The sequence below is a fragment of the Capra hircus genome, chromosome 21 (genome assembly GCF_001704415.2).
Source record: "Capra hircus breed San Clemente chromosome 21, ASM170441v1, whole genome shotgun sequence".
Classification (NCBI taxonomy): Eukaryota; Metazoa; Chordata; class Mammalia; order Artiodactyla; family Bovidae; genus Capra; species Capra hircus.
In genome coordinates, this window is record NC_030828.1 from 1,136,043 (window position 1) to 1,154,902 (window position 18,860).

The 18,860-nt window shown below is 36.3% G+C and overlaps 1 protein-coding gene across 1 annotated transcript in view; it reads left to right on the top strand.

The window, feature by feature from the left end:
- Nucleotides 1–18,860, top strand: part of LOC102188534 — a 147,744-nt gene that overhangs the window by 453 nt on the left and 128,431 nt on the right. The window lies entirely within an intron of this gene.

Genomic DNA, 18,860 nt, shown 5'->3' on the forward strand with positions numbered 1-18,860 from the left:
CATTTCATAGTTTTGTTACTGTAGTGATAGGGATTGCAAAACTAGTTTTTTTCATATTAATATATATGTAAATCAGCTTTAATATTTTTAAATGCAATTTCATTGAAACTCAAATTATGATTTTCTTTAATTTTTAAATACTTATGGGTCATCTTATGAACTTTTTCACCTTTTAAGAATTTTTCATCAAATTTGGTCACAGGTTTAATAAAATGTCTTGTTTTCAAGTTGATATTTGCCATTTTAATTACTAATTAAAAGAACTGAATTTTTCTAAAAACGAAAATTTTTGTATCCAATGAATATGTGAACTACAATTTGTTTATTTTTATATTATCTCTCCTCTATTATAGCCATTGTTATTTTATTGACACTTTCTGAGAAGATAGTCCTAAACACAGAACTTTATTTTGTGTTTGCTTTACTAGCTCTGTCAAAACTGTTCTGTTTTTTCATGTAGACTGGAAACAGGAAATACTAGCCTTATTTAGTTTCTAATTCTATATTGATATATGACTTAATACCTCCACGAATGTTGCTTTGTTACTACATAGGCTTTTGTTGTTGTTCATTTGTGTTTTTAATATTTTCCAACTACTTATCTAAACATCTTTCATTGCAGTATATAGTTATAAAAAACAGTAAATGTCTATTGATGTGTAATTATCAACTGATAATTTTATACATCTAAAGTGGTATCCAACGTTGCATGTAGTTGTCAAAATCTGCTTAATCTCTCATTTGGGATGGCTGTTTAGTTTGATTTTCTTGATTTTTAACACTTGGAGAAACTACAAAATACCTGAACCATGTGCATCTGGGTTTGTGTGCTTATTTTTCTTTCCTTTGAGTTTGAAATTATACACTTGGCAAAAATACTATGGAAGTGATGTAGTTCTCAGTTCATCCCTGCTTGCTGCTGCTAGCTGCTAAGTTGCTTCACTCGTGTCCAACTCTGTGTGACCCCACGGCCTCCCACCAGGCTCCCCTGTCCCTGGGCTTCTCCAGGCAGGAACACTGGAATGGGTTGCCATTTCCTTCTCCAAGGAAATCACTAGGGATCATATAATGTTGACAGTGGGCTTCCCTAGTGGCTCAGTGGTAAAGAATCTGCCTGCCAGTTAGGAGACTTGGGTTGGATTCCTGGGTCTGAAAGACCCCCTGGAGGAGGACATGGCACCCCACTCCAGTATTCTTGCTGAAGAAATCCAATGGACAGGAGCTTGGTGGGCTACAGTCCATGGAGTCACAAGAGAGTCAGATGTTCTAACTAACAACAAATGTTGATAGTGCCTTATGACTAGTGATGTAGCTTTGCTTACTTACTGTTATAATTAATAAGTATATTTTGTGAAAGATAATGCCAGTACTCATACTTTGATATGCTAATTTTGTATTGAAGTTTCTTGTCAAATCATAATTTTAAGAAAATCTGTCAAGTCTACATTTTAATTTTATTTTTTTAATTTATTTATTTTAATTGGAGGCTAACTACTTTACAGTATTGTAGTGGTTCTTACCATACATTGACATGAATCAGCCATGGGTGTACATGTGTCCCCATCCTGAGCCCCCTTTCCTTCCTCCCTCCCCATCCCATCCCTCTGGGTCATCCCATTGCACCAGCCCTGAGCACCCTGTCTCATACATCAACCCTGGACCAGCGATCCACTTCACATATGATAATATACACATTTCAACACTACCCTCTCAAATCATCTCACCCTCGCCTTCTCCCACAGAATCAAAAACGACTGTTCTTTACATCTGTGTCTCTTTTGCTGTCCCGCATATAGGGTCATTGTTAGCATCTTTCTAAATTCCATATATATGTGTTAGTATACTGTATTGGTGTTTTTCTTTCTGACTTACTTCATTCTGTATAATAGGCTCCAGTTTCATCCACCTCATTAGAACTGATTCAAATGTGTTCTTTTTAATAGCTGAGTAATATTTCATTGTGTATACATACCACAACAGTCTTATCCATCCGTCTGCTCTTGGACCTCTAGGTTGCTTTCATGTCTTGGCTATTGTAAACTGTGCTGTGATGAACATTGGGGTACATGTGTCATTCAATTCTGGTTTCCTCTGTGCCTACATTTTATTATGTGAAGTTGTCTGATTGGGAGTTGTCCATTCTCCCCCATTCAGTTTTTCAGTTATTCATTTCAGTGTAGACTCATGGATATTTTCTTTACCCTATAGATAAAGATGGATCTCCACTACACTACCTTTTTTTTTTTCCCCCTGAATTATCCCACATTTGGCCTCTGTCTTTTCAACGTGTCCCTATCCTTTCTCTAGTAACAGTATCCAGGTTCATTTTGTTCTTATCTTAACCCCGGTGTGAAACCTACCATTTCTCCTAGGATCCCTGGTTCCTTAAGGGAAGTAAGATTCAAGAGCAAGATATGTATCAGAACTTCGTTTTTCTTTTTATGGCTTCCTGTGGGTAAACCACATATTTTCTGTTGATGAACTTGGGTGTTTCCGCTCTTTTGCTTTGAATAATAGGGCTAGTGGCTATCCACATTGAACAATGATTCTATGAACACTGGTATAGAAATGTCTGAGTCTCTGTTTTCATATCTTTTGGGTAGATACTTAGAACTAAAATTGCATGGTAATTCTCTGGGTAGCTTTTTGAGAGCTATCCAGTTTTTGTTATAAAAAGTTTCAAAGACAGAAGAGAGCATAATAAACTTTCACATATTTAGCAACTAGAACTAATAGTTGTCAGAATATTGCCAAATTTTCAAAATTAGAAATACAGCGATACTTTGGCCCTATGTATGTGTACAGAACACATTTTTAAATAACTACAATTTCATATCCCTAGTATTAACTAGAATCCTTTAATATATTTTAAAATAAATCCCCATGTAAATTTATTAGTTGTTCCAAAGATAACTGTGATAGTTGGAAGAAATCTGAATCCAAACTGGAAATACATTTTTATCTAGGCTACTTTTAGCTTAGTTTGGCAAATTTATTAATTTATTTCAGTTCAGTTCAGTTGCTCACTCGTGTCTGACTCTTTGCGACCCCATGAATCGCAGCATGCCAGGCCTCCCTATCCATCACCAACTCCTGGAGTTCACTCAAACTCATGTCCATCGAGTCGGTGACGCCATCCAGCCATCTCATCCTCCATTGTCCCCTTCTCCTGCTGCCAAACCCTCCGAGCATCAGAGTCTTTTACAATGAGTCAACTCTTCGCATGAGGTGGCCAGAGTGTTGGAGTTTCAGCTTTAGCATCAGTCCTTCCAAAGAACACCCAGGACAGATGTCCTTTAGAATATACTGGTTGGATCTCCTTGCAGTCCAAGGGACTCTCAAGAGTCTTCTCCAACACCACAGTTCAAAAGCATCAATTCTTCGGTGCTCAGCCTTCTTCACAGTCCAACTCTCACATCCATACATGATCACTGGAAAAACCATAGCCTTGACTAGACGGACCTTTGTTGGCAAAGTAACATCTCTGCTTTTTAATATGCCATCTAGGTTGGTCATAACTTTCCTTCCAAGGAATAAGCATCTTAATTTCCTGGCTGCAATCACCACCTGCAGTGATTTTGGAACCCAGAAAAATAAAGTCTGACACTGTTTCCAGTGTTTCCCTGTCTATTTCCCATGAAGTGATGGGACCAGATGCCATGATCTTTATTTTCTGAATGTTGAGCTTTAAGCCAACTTTTTCACTCTCCTCTTCCACTTTCATCAAGAGGCTTTTTAGTTCCTCTTCCCTTTCTGCCTTAAGGTTGGTGTCATCTGCATATCTGAGGTTCTTGATATTTCTCCTGGCAGTCTTGATTCCAGCTTGTGCTTCCTCCAGCCCAGTGTTTCTCATGATGTACTCTGCATATAAGTTAAATAAGCAGAGTGACAATATACAGCCTTGATGTACTCATTTTCCTGTTTGTAACCTGTTTGTTGTTCATGTCCAGTGCTAACTGTTGCTTCCTGACCTGCATATAGGTTTCTCAAGAGGCAGGTCAGGTGGTCTGGTATTCCCATCTCTTTCAGAATTTTCCACAGTTTATTGTGATCCACACAGTCAAAGGCTTTGGCATAGTCAACAAAGCAGAAATAGATGTTTTTCTGGAACTCTCTTGCTTTTTCCATGATCCAGCGGATGTTGGCAATTTGTTCTCTGGTTCCTCTGCCTTTTCTAAAACCAGCTTGAACATCTAGAAGTTGATGGTTCACGTATTGCTGAAGCCTGGCTTGGAGAATTTTAAGCATTACTTTACTAGTGTGTTAAGTGAGTGCAATTGTGCAGTAGTTTGAGCATTCTTTGCCATTGCCTTTCTTTGGGATTGGAATGAAAACTGACCTTTTCCAGTCCTGTGGCCACTGCTGAGTTTTTCAAATTGTTGGGCATATTGAGTGCAGCACTTTCACATCGTCATCTTTCAGGATTTGAAATAGCTCAACTGGAATTCCATCACCTCCATTAGCTTTGTTCATAGTGATGCTTTCTAAGGCCCACTTGACTTCACATTCCAGGATGTCTGGCTCTAAGTGAGTGATCTTTGTGATTTTTTAAGTTTAACGTCAGATTTTTGAGTTGTCTCTTGTTAGTGAAAAACACTTAATGAAGTCACTAGTTAAAATACAAAGAGTTTTCTTGTAGTTACGACCATCAGAAGTTGCACCAGCAGGGAGAATGTGGATATTGTGATAATGGGTTTTGATTTTGGAGAGATTTCCATGAAATACTAAGGAATTCATAGAGCACATAATTACCTTTTGGTTGTGCCATTGTCTTTTTATTTTATTTTTAACTTTGAACTGGTCTATAAATTAGCAGTAAGAAGTTACATTGGAAATGATATTTCAAAGAATACATGGCAAGGAAATAATTTTGAATACAAGATGGGTACCAGGGTCTCAGTAAATGAGCTGAGGAAAGAAAATTACAGTTTCATCATTTTTGTACTTATACCTGGTGTTTGCAGCCAGGAGATAGATTTCTGTAGTTAGGATGATGGGAGTTGTTTTCCATGGAGTACCAGCTAAGTCTTGACATAAAGATGATACTCATCTGTCATGAGGCCTGGCTGTGTGATAACCTGATGTTCATTTTCATTTGCAATCTCTCCCTCTGTACTCTCCCAGGTGGTGAACATGTGGACAAGAGGATCATAGATATCTTCTGCAGTGGTTCCATCCACAGCACTCAAATGTTGTCATTATTTCCCCCTTTTGGACATTATTGCATCTTTGTATCCCAAAGGGCACAACTTTTATATATGTATACTCAGGAATAGAATTGGCATGCTTTCGAGAAGTAATTGCCTGAAGTGTTGTTTGTACTTCTCTGTGCTCTGAATTTATCTTGTGTTTTTCTTTATTGTTGTATCTACATTGTTGGATTTTTTATCCATGTTTTACTTTACAAATGTGAGATTTGTGTCTGATAAATGTAATTAATGCAACCCTATGGACTCCTTAGTCTTGTCCCAGGTGATAGCCAGGCTTTCTCTCGAGCCCAGCGCCTCCCATGTGCCAGTTTTGGTATCATTTATGAGATACTTTGTTTCTTATTGCAATCAGAAGCTCACAGTTATTAGAGGGGTCCAAACAAGATCTTGTTAAAATATTTGTATTATCTGTAAAACCTCTCCTGTTTTCCTCTTTATTGAGTCTACTAGGTCTCATCTAGAACAGGATCTGATTCTTAATTATAGTTGTCATCTTTCCCATACATGAATTTAAGATCTTGATCCCATCACAACTCTGGTTGTATAAGGAGAGCTAGATCCTTGTGTTGACATTTTGAGCCATGATAATGCAGTCTTGTGGAAAACTAGTTCCATAATTTTCTTGGCTATACTGGCATTTTCTTCTTTGGGACTGGACTAGAAAAAACACATGAGGTTTTCCTTTAAGTCCATATCACTCTGATGTTTACCTAAGTGGGCTTAATATAGATAGTTGTGTTTACGGAAAGGTTTGTCTACTTCTGGAAAATCAGATGCACTGTCTTATCAGGGAACTACTAACTGCATTGCCCAACTTCTGTCACTGTACAAGCCTGATACCTAGTGTGTTGAAACTGGGCATCCAAGAACGAAGGGTTATTAAACAACTTAGACTGCAGTCATTTATCCTTCATCCTACATTCCTACTTTCTAGGAGTGATAAGAGTTGACTGTTTGTGGTATAGAGGCCAGTAATTTGTCTAAATTTATATAAGTTTATGTTGAGTTTACTTTATAGGTATGCCATCATTATGATATTTGTTGTTTTACAACTTTATTTTTTCTTTAATATTTTGCAGAAATTTTCCAAACCAATGAATAGAAATTATCTGCAGAGTTTCCACTGGCTATATAAGTACATATTATAATTAATTTTCCATTTCTTTATTTGGAATTGCAGGTTAACTTTGTTTTTATTGTTGCATATAAAACATATAAGTACATATAAATGCATATAAATACAACTTTGTTGTATTGTTGCATACATTCTGTCATGTATATAATTTTATATATAAAAATTGGTCTAATTCTGTGATAGATTTTTAGATGTGGAATTGTTAGACCATCAATTCTGCATATTTTAGTTTTAGTAGATATTGTAAATTTGCTCTTGAAGTGTTTTCTAGGACAACAAACATAAATGGAGAAATGGTAGTGCTAATTTCCATAAAAACTGTACATGGTGGATATTATCAGTCCTTTAACATTTTAGCCAAACTAATAGGTGAAGATAGTATTTTTAACTTAAATGTAAATAGTAAGTGGCCATGAATAAAAAAAACAAATAGGGACAATTCTATTCACAAGAGTTGTCAGAGGTAGAAACAATTGACCTCTTCTAAATGTAGTGCTTCATGGGGGTTCACAAACTTCCTAAATATATCTTATACCAGTGTTTATTTTTTCTGAATTTATTTTTGAAATAATTTTACATTTAAAATTGCATAGCTCTATAAAGAACCTCCATATACACTTCACCCTGATTTTTTCTACATTGTTTTGTTCTTTTTCTAGTTTTTCCGCCCTTCATCCCATCTCTCCTTCCCTGTTTCTTTAACTTTCTACCTGCCCAATTATTGTTCTTATATTAAGAATCCCTTATGAGTAAGTTCCAGATATGCCTCAGTTCAATTCAGTCGCTCAGTCGTGTCCGACTCTTTGCGACCCCATGAATCACAGCACGCCAGGCCTCCCTGTCCACGATGCCTAAATAACCCCAAATACTTCAGCATTCACTTTGTAAGATCCAGGGCATCCTTTTAAATTAACCTTGGTACGTTTCACAAAATCATGAAATTGATCAGTAGTACAAATATATTACACTAAGACACAGTCTATATTCAGATTTCACCATTTCTAAAATATTTCTTTCTGTAATTTCTCCACCTTTGAGGACCTAGGAAAGGATCCTCTGTTACATTCAAGATGTTCACCTGTTTTCTTGAACTGACTGAGGAGTCCAGGTTCAGATTTGCTATAGATCAATATTCCATATAGACGGTACATTCCCAGTGTTCCTCCCTACTTTTGTTTGCTTTGTTAGGCTTTCATAACCTAATCTAGTGTCTGAGCCTGATGGCAAGTGAACTCCAGTCCTCTGTGATACTGTGTATAGATTGCTACAGTGATTATGTTGGCTAAAATCTGTATGTCGCTAAATTCTATGTTCCCTGTAAGTAACCAAGGAACTATAAGCAATCTACCAGTCATAATTCCAAATTTTATGCCAGAATAAAGATATTCTGAGTTTTGAAAAATGGCCTGGTTGAATTAATGTAATGTTCTTAAATCATCCTGAATATGATGAGTTTCAAAATCTAATTATTTGGTGCTGAGGCACAAGTCAGGAATGGAAATGTCATACTGATTTATAAATTGTAGACCAATGCAGTATATATGCAGAGGTATCATGACCTAAGGCATTGGTTAAAATGGTGACATGAGTATTCCCTGCTCTCTGTTTCTAACTTTGTGCTTAGTCTCTGATGACAGTCTTAAAGCAGAGGCTCAGTAAGTAAGTGTCCTTTTGTGTTTTTAGGGAATATGGAAGGGAAGCCAAATTACTGATTGTAAACAAATGAAGTATGAGCTAAAAGAATGTGCAAAATAAACAGGCAAATGAATTACCAGTAAAGAAAATTGTCATCTAAAGGAGAAACAGTTGAAGACAGTCCAGGGACTAAGGACATTTTGTTATTATTTTAATGTAAATATGGGGCTTTCAAACCTATAACAAGAGTATCTTGGAAAATTTGAAATCTGGTTGACTAAAATACATCCTCTTCCATTTTTTTTTTTTTTACCAAATTCATAGATTCAGCCTCAATGTAGCAAAACCTTAACATTTCCATAGAATGAAGGGAGTTTTTAAAAATTAAATAGGAAATGATAACAGGAAAGCATTTTACTATTTAATTATTCTCCGGGATGTTAGCTGTGCTACCAAACAGTTTTTAATACATGAAGAAATGAAGAGGAGTCCCAAAGAGAATTCATTCTCTCTGATTTAAAAGTAAATGCAATGTGCTTACCTTGGAGAAGAGGGCAGGGATGCAACATGGCTGGATCTTTTTCATGAGGAAAGGTACTTTTCAAGGTAGCTGCTTGAAAACATGGAATGAAGATACAAAGAAGAGTAAACCACATGGGTGACCATAGCACACAGGGACTCTTCATTAAAAAGAGGCCCAGTAATTACTTGAGTCTCCAGTCACAGCAGAGCCTCTTCCTCCCATACGGTACAGAATGAGTTAGTCCTAGGAAGAGTTCAAGGAGAAGATCGTAGCCTCTCAGCTCTCCATATCTCTTGATGTTTACTACTCTCTGGTAAATCATTTATGCAGAATTCCACGACTGTGATTCTTGGGGTATTTGGTTTAACAAACATAGGACACTAAGTTAATTTCAAGGCAGACTATATAATTGGTTGAAGATACTGCCTCCACATTTATTTGGCCGTTTAAGATATCCTTGGGAATTCATCATATAGGATTATAAAACAAATCCTGTTGACTTTTTAAAAAATTTTTCCATAATTAAGTCTTAATATTTATTTTCAAGAATTATAGACTCTAAAAATTTTCTCCCATAATGCCTCATTTAGTATTTTTCAAGATAGAATGTTCTCACATAGTCCTGAGGCAAGAGTCATTGCATGGTTCAGTAGCTGTATTTTATTAATAGTTAATACCGACTGCTTTTGTCTTTCAGACGTTTTAAATTTTGACTTCTGCAGTACTTAGGTCTTCTGTATTTTTATGTATTCAAGCATGGTAGGTAGCATGAAGATCACTGTGGTTAAAAAAATGGAAATAAAGCAAATTACATGGTTATTTCAATAATCACATGAAAGGTGGTGTGCTAGGCTTGTTGACATGGAAGTGTTGTGAAGTACTGAGATTTAGGATGTGTTTTGAAAGTGTTGATTAAATATTAAATGATTCTGGGTGGGATCAGAAGAGAATTCAAATAGGAGAAATAAGATCAGTGCCTTAGCACCTGAATGAACACCATTTACTATTCTAGAGAACATTGGGTTTCTTGAATGCATGATAAGAAAGAGATACATTTGCCAGCCTTATATTCATATTAATCTCACAGGTTAAGTTATTGGTTTTTGTGGTAGAAATAGTACTCTGGGGCTTAGGGGGGAATTGGGGATTGAGATGTTACTTTGGATTAATCAATATAAGATTGTTACTTATGGCCACAGGAAGGAGGAGATCTAGTCATGAAGTATATGTAAGAATAGGAATGTATTCACTGAAGACTGTGCCTTGTATGCGCTAGCATTTAGATATTGAGTTAATGAGGGCCATCCAATAAAGGAGATTGTCAACAGTGGCTAGAGTCATTGAAGACCAAAAGATTGTATTGTCCATGAAGAGAAACAAAGATTGAATTTGTAAAAGGAATACCAGGGATAGCAGTTAGCTTTGCATGGCACTGAAAGGCACAATTAAGTTTGGAAATGAAGTAAGAGAAGATCACTGATGTTTACTAAAAGTGCTATATGGAAAGAGAAAGGTAAATAGTATTTTAATATTGTCAAGGCCAATTCAAAGGATCCCCCTGAGTCAACAGTTTGCCCTGTAGTACCAGTGTCAGTCTGGTACAGACACATGCTGATATCTTGTGAATTGGTTGCTTGAATCATGATAAAGTAAGGATGTATGTCGGTTGTACAGGCTGAGATCCCTTCAGAATTCCATATTATATACATATAGAACTGACTGTCTTCATTACAAGCCATCAGTATTACCATAATAACCTTCATGCAACTGTAATCTTGCAGTTCCACTTGTGTCTATCTGTTCCTGTATCCTTTGGCAATGGAAGAATATCTCATCAAGGCAAGGCTGTGCAGTAGTTTCAGAGATTGTGACTTCTGTGAGATACTGAGAAAAGACTGTTGGAAAAAGGAATAATGGGTAAGGGCCAAGTGAATAAAAGATGGTGCTAGGAATCAAGGAAGCAAAGTCAGATGGGATGTAGAGAAGGTAGAATTTTGAAGGGAAAACCTACAAGGCCAAGGTTAAGGTGTCCTGAACCCACCTTTTAGATGATAATTCTAGAGCAGCAGTCCCCAACCTTTTTGGCACCAGGGACCTATTCATGGCAGACAGTTTTTCCATGGACCAGGATTGGAGGGACGGTTTCAGGATGATTTCAAGTGCTTTACATTTATTGTACACTATTTCTAATCTAATGTTGATGCCAATCTGACAGGAAGTACTAGTTCAGAGGTTGGGAACTCCTGTTCTAGAGGACAGTAAGTGTTAGTAACATGATTAATGTCGAACAGACAGGACTATGGATGATGATCTTTCCCAATTGAATCCGGAATATTTCCAGAAATTTATTGTATTACTAACTAGTGGTTTAGAAATGAGTCTGAAATTTTTTGGCCCAAACTGTCTAAATTACTACCATTTAATACACAGCATGCTTTATTAGGTCTCTTAACATTTCATTACTAGATTTTGTTTTATTGTTGTATCTGCTTAAGTAGACTAGAAATATTGAGCTCCTTTTGACAGGGATGTTTTCCTATTAATATTTTGCTTTCCATTTATTATCTCATAGAGTCTACCATATAACAGGTGTATAATTGTAACTGTGGTGTTTAAAGTACTTTCGTGCTTGGATGAATGAAAGTTTGATGATTTAGCCAGTCACTTAAAGGGCGAGGAAAGTAAGAGTTTATAGAGAACCCCACATGAGGCAGCTCTTTGAGAATGTTTTTGGGAGTATGATAGTGATGGATGAGGAAATCATAGATATTGTATGCTAGATACTTATGCTGAGTAGGAATGCACAAGTACAGATTTAATATTAGGGAATCGAGCATCTGCTGAATTAGACTTTATGCAGGTAGAGTTAAAATCCCCATTCATTGCTGTGGAGTAGTATAATGCAGCCTTTTGTTTTTTTCCTTTCTGCTTCTGTAGCATGTACCAAGAGGTATCCTGTGTTTTTTTTCCTACCATGTTCTTTCAAACAAAAACAATCCAACTCTTCCAAAGAGGAAGCTTTATAGATGGTAGACTTTTTCCTCTGGATAGGATCAACATATTTTGTAATATTGCTCCTTTTAAGTAGTATATAATATCCCTAAAAATATTCATTTTCTCTGTAATATAAACTTTTCTAGTTTTAAAGTTTGCTTGAAAGTGAGAAGCTGGTCTTGAGGAGGGACTGTGAACAGATCAATACTAAGACAGTAAATTGTAGCATGTAGTCTGTTATTGATGGTTGTCAGTCATGAAAAGGAACAATACAGTATGGTCTCTATGGCTGATTTCAGTGAGAACTTCTAATATTTATATTTATATCTTTGAACTTCCTAACTTTAAAAAGTCCTTCCCTTTTGTATCTGTATCCCATGAAGTGTATGGGTGTTTTCTCCAAGTAAGATATTTATATTCATCTTTGTGACCCAGTTCCAGTTCATTTGTTTAGTGTTGAAATTTGAGGAGTGCTGAACAAATGTATACAGACTATTGATAGGCAGGGAAGAAAAATCTTTGTCTTAAATAAGAGACCAAGAAAGATAATAAAGAAAAGAAAATGGGGATTGAATTTGAGCTTTTTGCCACATTGCTGTCAGGTTCACAGTGTCCAAAAGAATAAGAAAATTCACCTTTATGGTGATTGTGAAGATGGGAAAAGTGCCCTGTCGGCAGCAATCTGACCAAGTTGTCAGAGATTGTTGATTTCTAGAAGGACACCAAAACAGGAGATTTCCCTCTTCTTATTTTACTTTTGACTTACTCAGCTGTTCTGAGTAAGTTTAAGAATTCTTCTGACCTTATTACCTTCAGAAAAAGTATTCCTGTTGATTCACTTTGGGATGGCAATAGTAGTGATAGCTTCAATCAGAGTCCTGTTAAATTGTCTAGTTGATGCATAGTTACTGACATTTATAATGTGAATTCATAATTCCTACCCAAATCCCCTTCTCTTAGTGGATAAAATGCTGTTTGGAGAGAGTATGAGAATGGATCATGATAAAATGGTAAGTTGGGCATGAGAACGCTGTTTTCAAATCTGAAGTATCTCAGGATTGTTCAGTGTGCCTTAATGTAAATAGCTGCATGTATTGAGTCCTATTTGCTTTAGCTTCCCAATTTACTCTTTTTAAAAAAAAGAAATTTACTCATTTTAATTGGAGGTTAATTACTTTACAGTATTGTATTGGTTTTGCCACACATCAACATGAATCTGCCACAGGTGTACATGTGTTCCCCATACTGAGCCCCCTCCTTCCTCCCTCCCTGTACCATCCTTCTGGGTTGTCTCAGTGCACCAGCACCAAGCATCCAGTATCGTGCATCAAACCTGGACTGGCTATTTGTTTCATATATGATAAATTTGTAATTGTATCATTATTAATACATGTACCAATTCTGATTTATATCTTATGCTGTCTCTTTTTCCTGAAATGTATATAATGAGCTCCTACTTGACAGGGATTTTTTTTCTATCACCTTGTCTTATCCTGCAGTGTCGGAAAATGAGTTTCATTGGTTTGTGAAATAGACACATTTATGAAGGAATGAGTGAAAGAAGTCACAAAAATGAGAGAATATAACAATAAAGATGTGATAGTGTTATTTTAGATAGACGTGATCCTATTTGAGTTATTTGGCAATCTCTTGTGTTTGACAGTGTTGAAGGAACATAGAATTTAATGATTTTTTTTTGAGATGTAGGCATACAGATAGTAACTCTTTCAGTTTATTTTAAAATAAGTAATAGCAAAACCCATAAAAATAGCCAAATTGGGGAAATTAGAAAAGGATCACTCTCTGGATCCTCCCTCCTATGTTGGTTCCATGTGAGTGTTGCATAAATTTCAGTTAACCATGACTTCCACTTTGTTAACCCTTTTGAATTTGAGTAGGAAAGGACAGGGAGAAGGCAATGGCAACCCACTCCAGTTCTCTTGCCTGGAAACACCCATGGACGGAGGAGCCTGGTGGGCTGCAGTCCGTGGGGTTGCTGAGGGTTGGACATGACTGAGTGACTTCACTTTCACTTTTCACTTTCACTGCATTGGAGAAGGAAATGGCAACCCACTCCAGTGTTCTTACCTGGAGAATCCCAGGGGTGGGGGCGCCTGATGGGCTGCCGTCTCTGGGGTAGCACAGAGTCGGACACGACTGAAGCGACTTAGCAGCAGCAGCAGCAGCAGGAAAGGACAGAGGAGCAGCCCCAGCACTGACAGGAGTGTAAGTCTGTCTTCAGGTTTGTTGATGTGTAGGGAAATGATGTCAGTGGACCAGGAAATGCTCTCTGTTGCCTGTAGAATCATAAGGGATTAGTAGTTGTGCTAGTTGCTGCTACTTTTGTTTGATACTGTTTAAGAAATCTATATTCCTGAAGTTTTTCCCAACTTTATGGAGTTGTAATTTACAATTGAAATGGTAAGTGATATTTAATACGATTTGATATATGTATATAACATAAAAGTATTCCCCCCATTGAGTTAATCAGAACACCATTACCTAACATACTTATTTTTTGTATTTTTGTGTGAGAGAGCATTTAAATTTTACTCTCTTCACGAATTTTAATTGTACAATAAATAGGGTGTTGCCTGCTATAATCACCATGTTATACATTAACTTCTCAGACTTTATTGTTCCAATTGGAAGCTTGTACATTTTACCAATGCTCACTATTTCTCCCACCCCTAAGTCCCCAACAACCACTGTATTCTGTTTCTATGATCTTGACTTTATTGTCTTTCAGATTTCATATATAAATGAAACCATGATTGATTTGGCTTTCTGCCTGGCTTATATTGCTTATATCACTTAGTCCTCCAGGTTCATACATGTTGTAACAAATGACAAGAATTTCTTCTTTCATAAGGGTCAGTAATATTGCATCAAATATGTATGTATATATACACACATATATATATACATACACAGCCTGTATTTTCTTTATCCATTCATGTCATTGAACAACTAAGGTTGTTTGCATATCTTGGCTATTGTGAATAATGATGCTATAAACATAGTATAGATAACTCTTTGAGATGATATTTTGTGAAATTTTATGTGAATTTTTTTCCTTTGGCTATGTACCCAAAAGTGGGATTATTAGGTGATATGACAGTTACATTTTTAATTTCTGGAGGAACCTCCATATTATTTTTCATGCTGGTTGTACCAGTTTACATGCCTACCAGTAGTATCAATATAAGGATTCCCTTTTTTCTTTATCCTTGCCCACTTTTTGTTATTTCTGGTCTTTTTGATAATAGGTATAAGTCCTAATAGGTGTGGGATGATAGCTCATTGTGCTTTTGATTGTGCATTTTCCTCATGATTAAAGATGTGGAACACCTTTTTATATACTCATTGGCTATTTTTATTATGTCTTCTCTGAAAGAAATGTCTACTTACATCCTTCATTTTAAAATTGTTATTATATTTTTGCTCTTCAGTTCTGTGACTTCCATGTATATTTGGAATATCAACCCCTTATTGGATATGTGGTTTGCAAATATTTTCTCTCATTTTATAGGTTGACTTTCACTTTGTTGATTTTTTTCATTGTTGAGCAGAAACTTTTAGTTAGATGTAGTCTTACTTGTTTTGTTTAGTTTTCCTTTTGTTGTATTTGCTTTGGGTATCAAATAAATATTACTGCCAAGGAGTCTACCTTCTGTGTTTTCTTCTAGGAGAATTATGATTTCAGATCTTATATTCAGGTCTTTAATCCATCCAGAGTTGATATTTGTATATTACCTGTGACTGTCCAGTATTCCCAATTTACTGACATGACTGTCCTTTACACGGTGTATATTCTTGGCTCATTATGAATAAAATTGAACAGTGGGCATCCATGTGTTATTCCTGATCTTAGAAGAAAAGCTTTCAGCATTTCACTGTTAGGTATGATGTTTGCTGTGGACTTGTTTTTTATGGCCTTTAGTATATTGAAGTACATTCGCTTTGTACCTTGAGGTGTAGTGTTAGTTTGTTTGAGATGTTTTTTTCCCCTTAATGTAGGTGTTTATCACAATAAGTGTCCTTCTTAGAACTATTTTTGCTACATTCCATAAGCTTTGGTATATTATATTTCCATTTTGTTTGTGTCATTTTTTTGATGTCTCTTTTGAATTGTTCACAGTTTTTCTGGAGCACATGACTTAATATATATTTTAAGAATTTTTCAATTTCAGTTTTGTAGTTTCATATTGTGGTCAGAAAAGATGCTTGAAATGATTTAATTTTTAATTATTAAGACTTATTTTGTGACCTTGCATATGATTTATCCTAGATAATTTTCTATGGATTCTTGAGAAGAATGTTTATTCTAGTACTGTTAAAAGGAATGTTCTGTAAATATCTACTGAAGTTCATCTGATCTAATGTGGTGTTCAGTTTTTAACTCCTGTCTGACTGTTGGTGACCCAATGAACTGCAGCACTCCAGGGTTCCCTGTCCTTCACTATCTCCCAGAGTTTGCTCAAATTAATGTCCACTGAGTCACTGATGTCATCCAACCATCTCATCTTCTCTCACCCCCTTCTCCTCTTGCCCTCAGTCTTTCCCAACATCAGGGTCTTTTCCGATGGTTGGCTCTTTGCATCAGGTGGCCAAAGTATTAGAGCTTCAGCATCAGTCCTTCCAAGGAATATTCAGGGTTGATTTCCCTTAGAATTGACTGGTTTGATCTCCTTGCAGTCCAAGGGACTCTTAAGAGTCTTCTCCAGCATCATAATTCAAAAACATCAATTCCTCAGGGCTCAGCCTTCTTACAGTCCAACTTTCATATCCATACATGAGTTCTGTAAAAACTATAGTTTTGACTGTGCAAACATTTGTCAGCAAAGAGATGTCTCTGCTTTTTAATATGCTGTCTAGGTTTGTCATATCTTTTCTTCTAAGGAGCAAGTGTCTTTTAAATTTATGGCTGCAGTCACCATCTGCAGTGATTTTGGAGCCCAAGAAAATAAGTTTGTCACTGTTTCCACTTTTTCCCCCATCTATTTGGCATGAAGTGATGGGACCAGATGCCATTATCTTAGCATTTTCAATGTTGAATTTTAAGCCACCTTTTTCACTCCCCTCTTTCATCAAGAGGCTCTGTAGTTCCTCTTCACTTTCTACCATTAGAGTGGTATCATCTGCCTATCTGAGGTTGTTGATATTGCTCCCTCTCATCTTGATTCCAGCTTGTGGTTCATCCGGTGTGGCATTTTGCATTAAATTCTCTGCATATAAGTTAAATAAGCAGGGTGACGGTGTACAGCCTTCACATACTCCTTTCCCAATTTTGAACCAGTCCCATTATTCCATATTTGATTCTAAGTGTGCTTCTTGACCTGCATATGAATAAGATGATCTGGTATTCCTGTTTGTTGTGATCCAGATAGTCAAAGGTTTCAGCATAGTCAATGAAGCATAAGTAGATATGTTTTTAGAATCTGCTTGCTTTGTCTGTTATCCAGTGGATATTGGCAATTGGATCTCTGGTTCCTCTGCCTTTTCTAAATTCAGCTTGTACACCTGGAAGTTCTTGGTTCACATACTGTTGAAACCTAGCTTGAAGGATTTTTGAGCATTATTTTGCCAACATGTAAATGAGCACAATTGTGCAGTAGTTTGAACATTCTTTGGTATTGCCTTTCTTTGAAGTTGGAATGAAACTTGCTCTTCCAATCTTGTGTAAGGCCTAATATGTAAGGTCTAGTATAAGTCTAATGTTCTTTTTTAGTGATTATTTCCATCTGGATGATCTAGCCATTGTTGAGAGTCGGATATTGAAGTTCATTGTTATTATTGTATTGCTGTGTAATTTTCCCTTCAGATTTGTTAGTATTAGCTTTATGTATTTACATGCTTTCCAGGTGGTGCTAGTGGTAATAAAACCCACCTATAGTGCAAGAGACACCAGAGATGCGAATCCACTCCAGTATTTTTGCCTGGAAAATCCATGGACAGAGGAGTCTGATGGGTATAGTTCATGGGGTCGCAAAGAGTTGGACACAGCTGAGCAACTGGAGCATGTACTGACACATTTAGGTTTTCCTATATTGGGGTTGGAATAGTTGAAATTGTTACATCCTCTTGGTACATTGACCTTATATGTAGTGACCTTATTTTTCTCTTACAGCTTTTGGCTTAAAGTCTATTTTGTATGATATGAGTACAGCTATTCTTTGTTAGGTTTTTTTTTTTTTCTTGCATAAAATATATTTTTCTATCCCTTTGTTTTCATTCTATGGAAGTTCTTTAAAGCTTAGGTGAGTCTCCTGTAGGCAGTATGTAGTTGGATATTTTTTTAAATCCATCTAGCCAGATTTTCATGGCAGCCACCTGAGGGACAGACCCCAATAACACCTAGGTGGTTTTTTTTTGGCCATGCCTCTAGGCATGTGAGATCTTAGTTCCCCAACCAGGGATTGAGCCTGTGTCCCGTACATTGGAAGCATAGAGCCTTAACCGTGGACTGCCAGGAATGTCCCCTCCCATAGCTTTTGATTGGAAAATTGGGTCTATTTACATTGAAAATAGTTGTTCCTAAGTTTGGACTTATTATTGCCGTTTTGTTAATTGTTTTCTGGCTGTTTTGTAGTTCCTTTGTTCCTTTCCCCCTGTCTTGGTCTGTTTCTTTGAGATTTGATAATTTTTGTGGTATAGTATTCTTTGATTCCTTTCTTTTTATCTTTTGTGTATTTAGTATAGTCTTTTGTTTTATGGTAACCATGAAGTTTATATAAAGTATCTTTTATGTACAACAGTTTACTTTAAGTAGATAATATCTTCAAATGCCTACCCCTTCATGTTATGTTTTTGGTGTCACAGTTTACATCTTTTTACATTGTGAATCCAATAAATTTTTTAATAGTTACTTTAATGTTCTGTTCTTTAACCTTTATTCTAAAGTTAAAAGTGATTTACCCATTACCATTGCAACAAAAAAGTAATCTGATTTTAACTGAATGTTTATCTTTGTTGGTGAGGTTATACTTTCGTATGTCTTCCTTCTAGTTAACATTCTTTCATTACAGCTTGAAGAACACCCTTTAACATTTCTTACAAGACTGATTTAGTAGTGATGAACTCATTGAGCTTTTGTTTGCCTGGAAAACTCCTTATTTCCCATTTAATTTTGAGGAAGTAATTTGCTGAATAGAGTATTCTTGGTGTTTTTTTTTCCTTTCCTCAGTTGGAATGTATCACCCTATACCCTTCTGCCTTTCAAGTGTTCTCCTGAAATATTTCCTGATAGCAATATGGGGTTTCTCTTGTACATAACTTGTTTTCTCATGCTGCTTTTGAGATTCTCACCTAATATTTAGCATTTGACAGTTTCATTATGTGTCTTGGTGTGATCTCTTTGAAT